This window comes from Plecotus auritus (assembly GCF_963455305.1).
Source record: "Plecotus auritus genome assembly, chromosome: 6".
NCBI lineage: Eukaryota > Metazoa > Chordata > Mammalia > Chiroptera > Vespertilionidae > Plecotus > Plecotus auritus.
Window position 1 is genome coordinate 164,839,865 of NC_137773.1, and position 12,248 is coordinate 164,852,112.

At 46.5% G+C, this 12,248-nt stretch overlaps 1 pseudogene across 1 annotated transcript; it reads left to right on the forward strand.

The window, feature by feature from the left end:
- Nucleotides 1-2,058: 2,058 nt before the first annotated feature.
- Nucleotides 2,059-2,467, forward strand: LOC308251023 (small ribosomal subunit protein uS19-like; annotated as a pseudogene). Its single transcript has one exon. The product of its transcript is annotated as a small ribosomal subunit protein uS19-like (transcript).
- The last annotated feature ends 9,781 nt before the right edge of the window (nucleotides 2,468-12,248 follow it).

Consider the following 12,248-nt stretch of genomic DNA (forward strand, 5'->3'; position numbering starts at 1 on the left):
ACACTTGCAAAACCCTCGGAGAAAGCAGTGTAGCTCTAAGTCAGGGGACCTCAATTTTGCCTTCTCATCAAAAATACCTGGGAACTTTTTTTTAAAATTGTCCAGGTCTCTTACAAAACCCAGAGATTCTGAATTACTTGGGTGGATGGAACCTACACGTGGGTATTTTGGGTTGTTAGCTTTTTTTTAATTTCCCCTAGAATTTCTAATGTGCAGCTCTGGCAGAGAACCACTGTTCTAACTAGTCCAAGCTACATGTGCTCACACTGAGTGTGTGTGAAGAGAGGTGTCCTGTGAAGAGGAGAAAAAATAATAACCTTTGATCAAATCACCTCTTGCCTTGGAAACAGAAATCTTATCACTGCCATCAAATAATGTTGGTTGCTAATCTGCTTTCCAAATCCAGTTGCTCTGTTTTCCAGTCTAGGAGTGGCGTGGGCCGCTGAACATGTCTTGGCTGAATAAAAGTCACATATATGTACCCTCCTAGTTTTGAAAAACAAATTAGTTAACCTGGACCCTTTGCCTTATGGCCTATAGCATAGAGAATGTGAGTCCTAAGCCCACTCATGCTTTATCAACATGGTACTACCTAGCTTTCTCTTCTTGAGGGACAAAAATCAATCTTGGCTATATCAGTGCCTGAGTTTGAAAAAAAAACAACAAAAAAACATGTCTTCCAATGCCCTTTATTAAACTTCTAGGGTGATATCTGCCTATTAAATTTTCAGAGTCTAAAAGATATTGCAGAGTATAAAGTATCAGCAGGCACTTTTCCTGGCTAATTCCACAATAAATAGGACAGTTCTCTTTTTTCTTTTCTTGCTGAACCTGTTCCTGTGGTTATATTTTCTTCTTAAACTTTTATTCTTATTCCTAATTCTCAATTTGGTTGCTATCATCACTGGCTTTTATTCTAGAAAACTTTGTTTTTTTAATCAGCAAGACAGAGATCAATGCAATACAAAATATGTGCTAACAGCCCTAACCGGTTTGGCTCAGTGGATAGAGCGTCAGCCTGCAGACTGAAGGGTCCCAGGTTCGATTCCAGTCAAGGGCATGTACCTGGGTTGCGGGCACATCCCCAGTAGGGGGTGTGCAGGAGGCAGCTGATTGATGTTTCTCTCTCTTTGATGTTTCTAATGCTCTATCCTTCTCCCTTCCTCTCTGTAAAAAAATCAATAAAATATATTTTAAAGAAAACAAAATATGTGCTAACATAGAACTGGATTCTGCTGTTCCATGCATGGGCGCCAAGAGTAACAATCACCTGCAAACACAGTCGGGAAGAAACTTGAACTCATCCCAGAACTTGAGCTTCCTCTTTCATGGGAAGCAGCAATCTTAAAATATCGCACTCCAACATGGCACTTCCCCTTTTTCCCAGGAATTTTAACATCTATGAAATGAGATGTTGTATCATTGTTATAGTTTAATTGGCTTTTTTTTCTTTCATAGTGGTACAAAAAGTAGTAGTGTGTCTTAAAACTGATAAAGTCTTAGTTTAGATGAAATATGGCAATCCACATCCACTTGGCTAAAGAGAGAATTGAATATATTTCAGATGAAATACAGGGATGGGAAAGCAAAGAGAGGAAAAAAAAAGGAATTTCCTCTCTGATGTTGCCCATTCTGGACCCTTCCTGGAACGAACAGCTATCCCCAAAGCTTGGAGTGCTATTTGCAGGCATGTGTAGACACACACAAGGTGCCCCCCCAAAAATGTATACACACACTTGGAATCATTATAAAGGCAGTTAATTAAACTACATTTCATTCTCAAAGTTGAGCTATCGGCTGTTAAAGTGTGTCATCTTAAGAGGGATGCAGGAGGCTCAGAGTCGGAGAGAGAGGATGGAGGCATAGGCCAGGGAGAAGAGAATGTGGTGCCGCCGGCCTTCAGGAAGGAAGAAGGTGTTGTGAGTCAAGAAACAGGCAGCCTCTATTCTAGACTCGAGAAAAGGCAAATCAGCATCTTCTCCCCTTAAAGCCTCCAGAAGACACGCAAGCCACTGGTCTAAAATCACACCTTGAGGTCCTTTCCCAAGAACCGACAGGATGGCGGAAGTGGAGCAGAAGAAAACGCGGACCTTCCCCAAGTTCACCGACCTCGGCGTGGATCTCGTGGATCTCGATCAACTGCTTGACATGTCCTACGAGCAGCCAACGCAGCTATACAGTGCCTGGCGGCGGCAGCGGCGGCGGCAGCTGAACTGGGGTCTGCAAAGGAAGCTGCACTCGCTGCTGAAGCGCCTGCGCAATGCCAAGAAGGAGGCTCCGCCCATGGAGAAGCCCGAGGTGATGAAGACACACCTGCGGGACGTGATCATCCTGCCGGAGATGATGGGCAGCACGGTGGGCGTGTATCATGGCAACATCTTCAACCAGGTGGAAATCAAGCCAGTGGAGCAAGGGCAGGCCTGGCATCGGAGCCACCCACTCCTCTCGCTTCATCCCTCCCAAGTAGTTAATAAAAGCACAGATTTACCTAAAATAATAATAATAATAATAATAATATCACACCTTGATTTTAGACCAATGGTACCAATCCAGAATTGTAAGATAGTGTGATTTTAAACCACTGAGGTCGTGATCATGTGTTATAGCAGCAATAGAGATTTAATACAGTGGGGTTTTAAATTATCCTTCTAACTAGAGAGCCAAAAATTCTCAGAGCAGTGACCTATGGGAGACCCAGGGGAACAGGCCTTGCAGGAGCCTGAGAACCAGCACCCTGACTTTCCTCTTTCCCTAAAGCAGCTGGGATTGACCGACTGTGACCCTGATTCTTAAACAGCAGAGGCCAAGGTCTCTGGGCCCATTCCTAAGAGATATGCTGCATTTTGCAGCCAAATGAGAGGACTCACCAAGTCTGCAAGTCTCCTCTTAAAACTCGCTCGTGTTTGAAAGCATGCTTGCTTGTTCCTGGGATGTGCATAAAGTTCTGTGAGAGTTCACAGGAAAGCTTATTCACAAAAAAGCTTAGTCACTTCACAAAAGTGTCCCCTCCCCGCCCCCCCCCCCAAAAAAAAAAAAGATAAAAGAAAGTGTCGCTCTTGCTCTGGCCCATGTGGCTCAGTTGGTTGGAGTGTCATCCAGTGCCCCGAAAGGTGGCTGGTTTGATTCCTGGTCAGGGCACATACCGGGTTTGGGGTTCAATCCCCATTTGGGGCATGTAAGGGAGGCATCTGATGGATGTTTCTCTCTCTCGCCTTTCCTCTCTCTAAAGTCAATAAAAAACATATCCCCGTATGAAGATTTAAAAAAAAAAATTTAAAGTAGAATAATCTGCCCTACATTAGACGGTGAAAGGGACTAACCTGTCCATGCTTGGAAGTCTCCTGTGTTCTTAGACTGTAGACACTGGCTTTCGCTGTCCCATTCATTGTCCACCCCCCCCCCCCCCCCCCGCCCCACCGCCACCCGGGTCAGTCATCCCTAAAAGATGCTTAAGCTTTGGGAGTCTTTGGTTGCTTTTTTACCAACCTGAAAGAGGGTAGAAACTTGGGGTGAGATGCCTGATGGCATCTGATAAGTCTCAGCCCTACACTCCCCTTCTCCAGCCTGGTCTCTCCTGCCAGGGCAGAAAGCTGCAGACTACACTTCCCAGACCTGCCTTCCCCCTGGCTTCCAGTCAGGTGCTAGGCGATGGAAGCCTGGCAGGAGCCGGGAAGATGAGAGAAAGGAGGAAGCCTTTTCTCTGTCACTTGGCAGTGCTCTTGCCGAGGGAGCCACCGCCATGAAGGAGTGGCCATGGAGGCGGCAGTAGCTGTGGGCTGGTGCTGGCTTCTGGGTTTCTGCCAAAGCAGTTCTGACAACAGCACATTGTGCACTCTGAGTAACATTATTTTCTCCTCGTTCTCTCCCATCCGGAGGTGGCAGACGCTTCCGGCAGTTAATGATCTTTGAGAAATCTTACCTTTCTAATTTTTCTCCTCGACTTCTAACGCCTTTGCAACCCGCTCCCTCTTTGAACACCTACGGCAGTTTCTGTTTTCCTGATTAGATGCAGACTGATAAAACCTGAACTTTTCACATTTATTAGTAGGGGATAGGGAGTAAGTGAAACCCTTTATCTACCTTCACTATCCTGGGTTTAATGGATCTCATTTCATTGGGATCAAAGGAATCAAAGTAGGATCCTGCGCCAGAAAGGGGAGGTGGCTGGAATTTGGTAACACATGTCAAACCAGACTGGAAGCCACTGTTCTTCCTTAGATACTCATGGTCCTTAGGTGGCTTTCCCAGGCATAGCCCCCAAGGTGAGGTTTCAAGCATTAGTGGCTTTCTATAGGCATGCTACTAGGAGAGCCTATAAGAGTAGAGATAAGCGAGGCGGGGTGGTGAAGCCCAGTAGAGAGGAGCTGCAGGTGAAGTCTCAGAGGCCACTCCAGCCTCATCCCCAGTGTAATCTATGCCTTAGGGCTTTCATAATGATTGCACCCATTAGTCATTTTCTAAGTCCTGCAGGAAGAGGCTCGTAACTCCCAGCAATCTGACTGGCTCTGTAGCCTGAGAACAGACCTCTAAAAAAGACTTGCAGGTGTGAACCTTTGGAAACAAAAATACCCTGAAGCTGGGGGAAAGCACACAGAAGAGGTCAAAGGAGCCCGAGGGGATGTGGCCAGAGCACTGACTGGGCCCCTGTGGTTGTGACTCTTCTTATATCTGTGAAAAGACCCTCAGAGAGGGATGGCCAATGCTTCCCCTCTGCCTCCCAAATTTCACGCAAGGTCCTCCCTTGGCCAACTCTAAGCAACAACCAGAGAGGGAAGGGGATTCTGAGAAATATAGTTCCCAGCTTCGCCAAGCTAATAAGAGAACAATCCAGATACAGTATGAGGCCTGGCTGTTTCAATAAAGTGTCACAAAATCCCAGGATAAGGTAGGCTTCCTTTTGCTATAAGGTCCACAGTCACTGTCAGTGAAAGGCCCAGCAGTACCAGGAAGAACTGTCGACACAACGCCTCTGTGTGGCCCCTATAGTGTGTTCAATGAAATGGAAGGAGATGTTCTTCAGGTGGAGGATAGGGTTCCATGCAGGAGCCTTGCCCGGCCCCAGTCCTGGCCCCAGCCCGGAAGGGGTTAGGCCAATTGTACACCTCTCCACGTGGCACCCAGTTCTGGTCCTCTCACCTTAGCACCCCCATCCTCAGCTTCCTTAAGCCTTTCATCTCAATTTTTAAGTGCTTATTTGGGAAATCAAAAATACTGCTCACGGATGATTTTTATTCGCTTTCATGCCTATTTAGAGGCCTTGTGGTGTTGCAGCTGAAGACGTGGTCTCTGCAGCCAGATTTTCTGGGTTCAAATACTAGGTCCATCACTTACCAGCTCTATATCCTTGACTGAGTTACTTAACCTCTCTGCCTCAGTTTCCTCATTTGTAAAACAGTAATAGTGTCACCTCCTTTCTTATAGAGTTTTTGAGAGGACTGAAGAAGTTTATAGGTGTCAGTCCCTTAGAATTTATATAAATAACAAACTCACTGAACTTCAATGATGATAAGTCACCTTTATGTAATGATTATATCTTGTTCTTATCTAGTCTACTAACACATTACCCAGTAAGATTTGCTTTGGGACAAATTAGCATCACCATGTGTAAGAAAACATTAAAAGTGCACAATATTTTCAAAACATTCTTATTTCTTCTTGTCACTATTTCGGAATGGCCTCCCCCAAATTTGTGAGTTTTTGTCATACATGGAATATCGTCTTACAAGACAATCTTTAGGGAAATTTTTCTAATAAACAATTGTGATTATAGAAAGGTTAAAGGCTGACTATGAGGCATTTGAAGTCTTATTCTACTAATAGCTGGCAAATTTCACCAACTATTTGCCTAAGTAGTGGGAACATAGAGCCGTAAGGAGTGTTTGCAAGTATTGGGTTTCATTTGAAATCTCAGCCAGAATATAAATGTATCCTCTCCGAGACATATAAATAACCCAGAGTTCCTTGTGCTCAGTCTCAAATAAGTACTTGGCATTCTCTAATGATCCGGGATGATGAATCATCACTGGTCAAAATTGTCCCTCTGAAACACTCAGTGCTGGTGGGATTGCACACTTGGTACAACCTCTTTAGAGAACAATTTGGAAATGTCTGTCAACTCTTTCAGTGCTTACTAGTAAACCTAGTGGTCTGCTGTTCAGTGTTCATTGTACAATCAAGAATTTGAATGATCTAGTAAACCCTTAGAATTTCCTGAATGATAGAAGTCCCTTGTTTTCCATGGTGGGCTCCTGGGATCACACCTGAGTTTCTTAATAAGGTGACTCATGGTGGACTCCTAGAAAGTTTTAGAATGGGGGCTGGCCAGGCCTGAAAGACCAACCTTTTGATTAGAGGGTTGGGGCTCTGGCCACCTGATACCAGCTCAACCTCCTGATCTCTGGGGAAGGTACAGGGCTGGAGATTGAGTTCAATCACATGGCCAGTGATTTAATCAACCATGCCTACAGAATGTCCACACTTGATGCTCCATTGGGCTTCCTGGTTGGTAAACACATTGGCGTGCCATAAAGGTGATGTGTCCAGAAGCCACAGGGAGGAGACACAGAAACTCCACATTCAGGACCAAGCCAGACCTCACCTGATTTGCATTTTTCATAATAAAACTGTAATGATAAGTGTAGTGCTTTCCTGAATTCTGTGAATCATTCTAGTGAATTATTGAACCTGAAGAGGTCATGGGAACTCCCAAGTAGAGAGTCAGTCAGAAGTGTGGGTGGCCTGGGAACTCTTGGACTTGAGGCTGGCATCTGAAGTGAGGGCATCCGGTTGGGAACTGTGCCTTTAACTTGTGGAGTTTTGCACTAACTGTAGGTAGTGTCAGTATTGCAACGTTTAACAATCAGCTCTCCAGGAGATAGAGAGGAAGTTCTAGTTTGTAATGTTTGCAGATTTCCATGATGGCAATACTTTCACTATGGCCAGTTTCAAGTTACAACATGATGTCATTGATCGTGGAGTTGAGAAGAGATGCGAGATGCACTTGATCTGCTCCTCATGGGCCTATGTAAGTTGACTCCAGCACACTATTGCTTACATCTTGTGACTAAGCTATTCCATTTCTCAAAATTGATTCCACAGATAGGCTGCCACATTTTTTTTCTTTCTCAAATATGTGCAGAAAAGTACATTGAAGCATTGTTTGTATTCATAAAAGATTAAAAACAAGCTACAGGCCCACCAATAAGCTTAAGCAAACCAGAGTGCATGAATAAAATGAAATGCTAGGCAGGCTTTAGAAAGCATGAGGCGAATCTATACTGATGTGAAATAATTTGCAAGATATATTAAGTGAAAAAAGAAAGAGGCAGAGCAGTCTGCAGTTTGTTACTATTTGGTATTACATGAAGGGGGATGTATCTTGACTTGTGTGCATGTATAGACTTTCTTAAGAAGGAACACACACAGAAAACTAGTAAGAGAGGTAGCTTCCAGGAAAGATGAATAGGAGATCTGAGTAAGAGACACCACTTTTACATATACCTTTTTGTACGGTTTGCATTTTTTCTAGTATCTAAAGAATTAAAGCAATGGGCAATGATAGAAAGTAGGGTAATAGGAATGAATGACTGAATGAATAAATGAGTGAACCCTCTGAGTAAAGTGACTTTTGCTCTTTTATCATAATCAATGCACTTCTCACCAATTTCTGTGCACAACTCTATCCTAAAGTCTGATTCAGGAAGAAAGTGACTGCAGGGCATTTTCTCTAACAGTGAGGTCAAATGGTGAAAGGCCTGTAAGAGCCAGGTAAGCGCCATGAATGCAGGAAGTTGTCCAGGTAAGACCATGCTGACCTGAAGGGCTCCCATCAAACGTTAATGGAGAGAAGCCATGACTCATCTACAGCAGCCACTGGCCTGCAGAAATGTGGGCCTGGCGTTGCCAGATCTTTCAATTTTCAAGAAAATTCAGAAATCCAAAATAGTATGTAAAATTTCTTCACCTGATTAAAGTAAGTAACTAATACAAATCTTCCGACAACATAACGTGGGCAAAAGCAACAATAATATCCTATCTAATAAAAAGGGAATGTGCTAATTAACCATCACTCAGTCACAAAGATGGCTGCACCCACAGCTGAGGCCAAGTTCCCATAAGGAGCCTTAACAAGCAATCAGCAGGGACCTGAGGCTATGCCCTCTCCCGCCCCCGTGGGGCTTGACAGGGGACCTCAGGCTGGGTCCCCCACCTGGCAGGGCTTGACAGGGGATCTCAAGCCACGCCCCCCACCCAGTGGGGCTTGACAGGGGACCTCAAAGTGCACTTCCCGTCCTGGTGCTGGGCTAGGGGAACTCAGGCTGCTCCCCCAGCCCCAGCACCAGGCCAGGGGACCTCAGGCCATGCCCTCTACCAGATGGGGTTTGACAGGGGACTTCAGGCCATGCCCCCCACCCTGGCACCAGGCTGGGGGACCTCAGGCCGCACCCCCGCCCCAGCCCTGAGCCAGGGGACCTGAGGCTGTGCCCCCTGCCTGGTAGGGCTTGACAGGGGACCTGAGGCTGTTCCCCCCTCCTGGTGCTGGGCCGGGGGACCTGAGCCCCCGCCCCCCCGCCTGGCAGGGCTTGACGGGGGACCTCAGGCCATGCCCCCCACCCAGCAGGGCTAGACAGGGGATCTCAGGCCATGTCCCACACCTGGTGGGGCTTGACGGGGGACCTCAAGGCATGCCCCCCAACCCCGGTCTGGGCTGGGGGACCTCAGGCCATGCCCCCCGTCCTGGCACCGGGCCAGGGGACCTGAGGCTACATTTCCTGCCTGGCGGGGTTTGACAAGGGTGGGACTAGCCAGGTCTGGATCTAGCCCAATGAGGGGGAGGGAGGCCAGCCAGGTCTGGGTCTCACACGATTTTGAGGCGCATGTGGGTGGGCGGGGACTTGACTCTGGGTCCCGTGGTGTGCCCCAGACTCTGACAGGAGGAAGGTTTTCATATACATTTTACTAATTTTCTTTCATCTCTGACACTTCTATTATAGAGAAAGGGCAAATAGCAATATTAAATTATTTCCTCTAATTAATCCCCTTTTAACGTGCATGAATTTCATGCACTGGGCCACTAGTAACTTTATAATTTTAAAAGCAGATGGCTTTTTTTAATCCATGAAATACAGAAACTTTAGGCTGAGCTTAGATGAGTAGCAAATATTTGGATTTGGTGTTCTAAGGAAAAGGATTTTATCATCTTCACCCCAAGTCCAAGACAATTAAATGTGATAGTATTTGTAAAGTCAGTGTCTTAGTTTGTTTATGCTGCTATAACAAAATTAGTGGCCCAGTGCATAAAATTCGTACATATTAAAAGGGGATTAATTAGAGGAAATAATTTAATATTGCTGTTTGCCCTTTCTCTATAATAAAGTGTCAGAGATGAAAGAAAATTAGTAAAATGTATATGAAAACTTTCCTCCTGCCCTAACCAGTTTGGCTTTGTGGATAGAGCATAGGCCTGCAGACTGAAGGGTCCCAGGTTTGATTCTGGTCAAGGGCATGTACCTTGGTTGTGGGCACATCCCCAGTAGCGGGTGTGCTGGAGGCAGCTGATCGATGTTTCTATCTATGTTTCTAACTCTCTATCCCTCTTCCTTCCTCTCTGTAAAAAAATTCAATAAAGTATATTTAAAAAAAGAAAAGAAAACTTTCCTCCTGTCAGAGTCTGGGGCACACCATGGGACCCAGAGTCAAGTCCCTGCCCACCCACATGTGCCTCAAAATCACATGAGACCCAGACCCGGCTGGCTCCCCCCTACCCCCATTGGGCTAGATCCAGACCTGGCTAGTCCCACCCTTGTCAAGCCCCACCGGGCAGGAAATGTAGCCTCAGGTCCCCTGGCCCAGCGCCAGGATGGGGGCGTGGCCTGAGGTCCCCCAGCCCAGACCAGGGTTGGGGGGCATGCTTTGAGGTCCCCCATCAAGCCCTACCACGTGTGGGACATGGCCTGAGATCCCCTGTCTAGCCCCGCTGGGTGGGGGGCATGGCCTGAGGTCCCCCGTCAAGCCCCGCCAGGCGGGGGGAGGGGGGCTGCAGCCTCAGGTCCCCCGGCCCGGCACTGGGAGGGGGGAACAGCCTCAGGTCCCCTTTCAAGCCCCATGGGCAGGGGAGTGCAGCCTCAGGTCCCCCCTGGGTGGGGGGCGTGGCCTGAGTTCCCCCGACCCAGCACTGGGGGTGTACCTTGAGGTCCCCTGTCAAGCCCCGCCAGGCAGGGGGGCGCAGCCTCAGGTCCCCTGGCTCAGAGCTGGGGCGGGGGGTGAGGCCTGAGGTCCCCTGTCAAGCCCCATCTGGTAGGGGGCATGGCCTGAAGTCCCCCAGCCTGGCACTGGGGCGGGGGGAGCAGCCTGAGGTCCCCTAGCCCAGCACCAGGACCGGAAGTGCACCTTGAGGTCCTCTGTCAAGCCCCACTGGGTGGGGGGCAGGGCCTGAGATCCCCTGTCAAGTCCTGCCAAGTGGAGGACCCAGCCTGAGGTCCCCTGTCAAGCCCCACGGGGGCGGGAGAGGGCATAGCCTCAGGTCCCTGCTGATTGCTTGTTAAGGCTCCTTATGGGAACTTGGCCTCAGCTGTGGGTGCAGCCATCTTTGTGACTGAGTGATGGTTAATTAGTATATTCCCTCTTTATTAGGATTCCACAGACTGGGTAGCTTATAAATAACAGAAATTTATTTCTTATAATTCTGAAAGTTGGGAAGTCCAAGATCATGATCACATCCTGCGGTGATGGCACCCTTTCCAGTTCATAGCCTGGTTCATGCCTTCTCTTTGTGTCCTCACACAGTGAAAGGCTCTAGGAATTTCTCCATAGCCTATTTGAAAAGGGCACTAATCCCAGTCATGAGGGCTCCACCTTCATGACCTAAGCACCTCCCAAAGGCCCCACCTCCTAATATTACCATCTTTGGGGTTAGGATTTCAACATGTGAATTGGAAGTGGGGGGACGCAAACATTCAGACTACAGCAGTCAATTAAAAAACCTAATTCTCTTGACAGTATGTGTTGATTAATAGATTTTAAATGCTATGAGAAGTGTGTCACAGCCACTCAAAAGTGAGGGGTGGGAGTGTGCAGAAAAAGAGTCAAGGTGGAAGAAAGAGATATAAAGGTGGTATCCACGTAAACACGGGGAGGGACCCAGCGAGGGGAGCCCAGCAGGGGGAAGGTGAAAGCAGAGGACCGCAGTACTGATGGACCTCAGGGGGACAGTAAAGAGGCCAAAGATGGGAAGTCCAGCCATTATAAGGTAGTTGTTTTTTTCTGTGGGTTTTCTTATTTATTGATCCATCTTTCTGAATCCTCTGTGTTCCCACCCTATTGATTAGAATTTTCTGAGTCCATCAGTATCCAAATTATGACTAATTTATCCCCACTCACTTAGGTTCTCCCATCACCCTGTTGACTGAATATATGCTGATTTCCTGTTGCTCTAGCTTTTTAAAAATCTCAGCTGTAAGCATAACCATGTTTCTATGCTATCTTAGACCCATAATTATTAAGCCAGTCCAAACGAAGTGAGAGTAATGGTGGTGCACTGGGAGAGAACATAGGGGCAGTAATAATAATGATGACAATGGCAGCATTTGTTATGGGCCAAAGGGCTTTGTGAGAGACAACCTGAAATCTCACCCTATCTCTACATACAACTTTAAGCCCAACATCTCTGGGAAATGTACCCTCCTCTGAGGCAGGTCCATGTATAACTTCTCAGAGTCCAGCCATGATAATTTTAAATATTTCCAATCTACCATATTCAATAGAACAATATAAAAAGGAAATAAGGTAACTACAGTAGACTCCTTTGGGATAAAAGCAAATAGAACAACCAGAACAACTAGTCCTTGGCATATTCTATATCCAGCCAGAGAAGACTGGCAGGAACTCCTGTCCTTGGCAATGAAGTAATGTCCTTGGTCAGTCAATCTGGCTGACCCTGGTTTTGCAAACAGAAAGAACTTTGCATAGCAAGGTTATATACTGTTTCTTCTCATAAGAGCCAGCTTGGGTTACACTTGGTCCCATTGTTTCAGGATTTGACTGAAAGCTGTAAGAATGAGCCAACACTATGACATTTTTCTACTTAAGTCAAGGCTAAAGTTCCATATTATTGTCTCCTCTCTACAAAGAAGAAAACTAAGACTCAGAAAAATTAAATAACTAAACTAGAGGTAAAGCACAGATATGAGTGAGTTCATCCTACTTCAAAATTATTCTTCTTTCACTTTATTTCATCTTTTATAACTTTT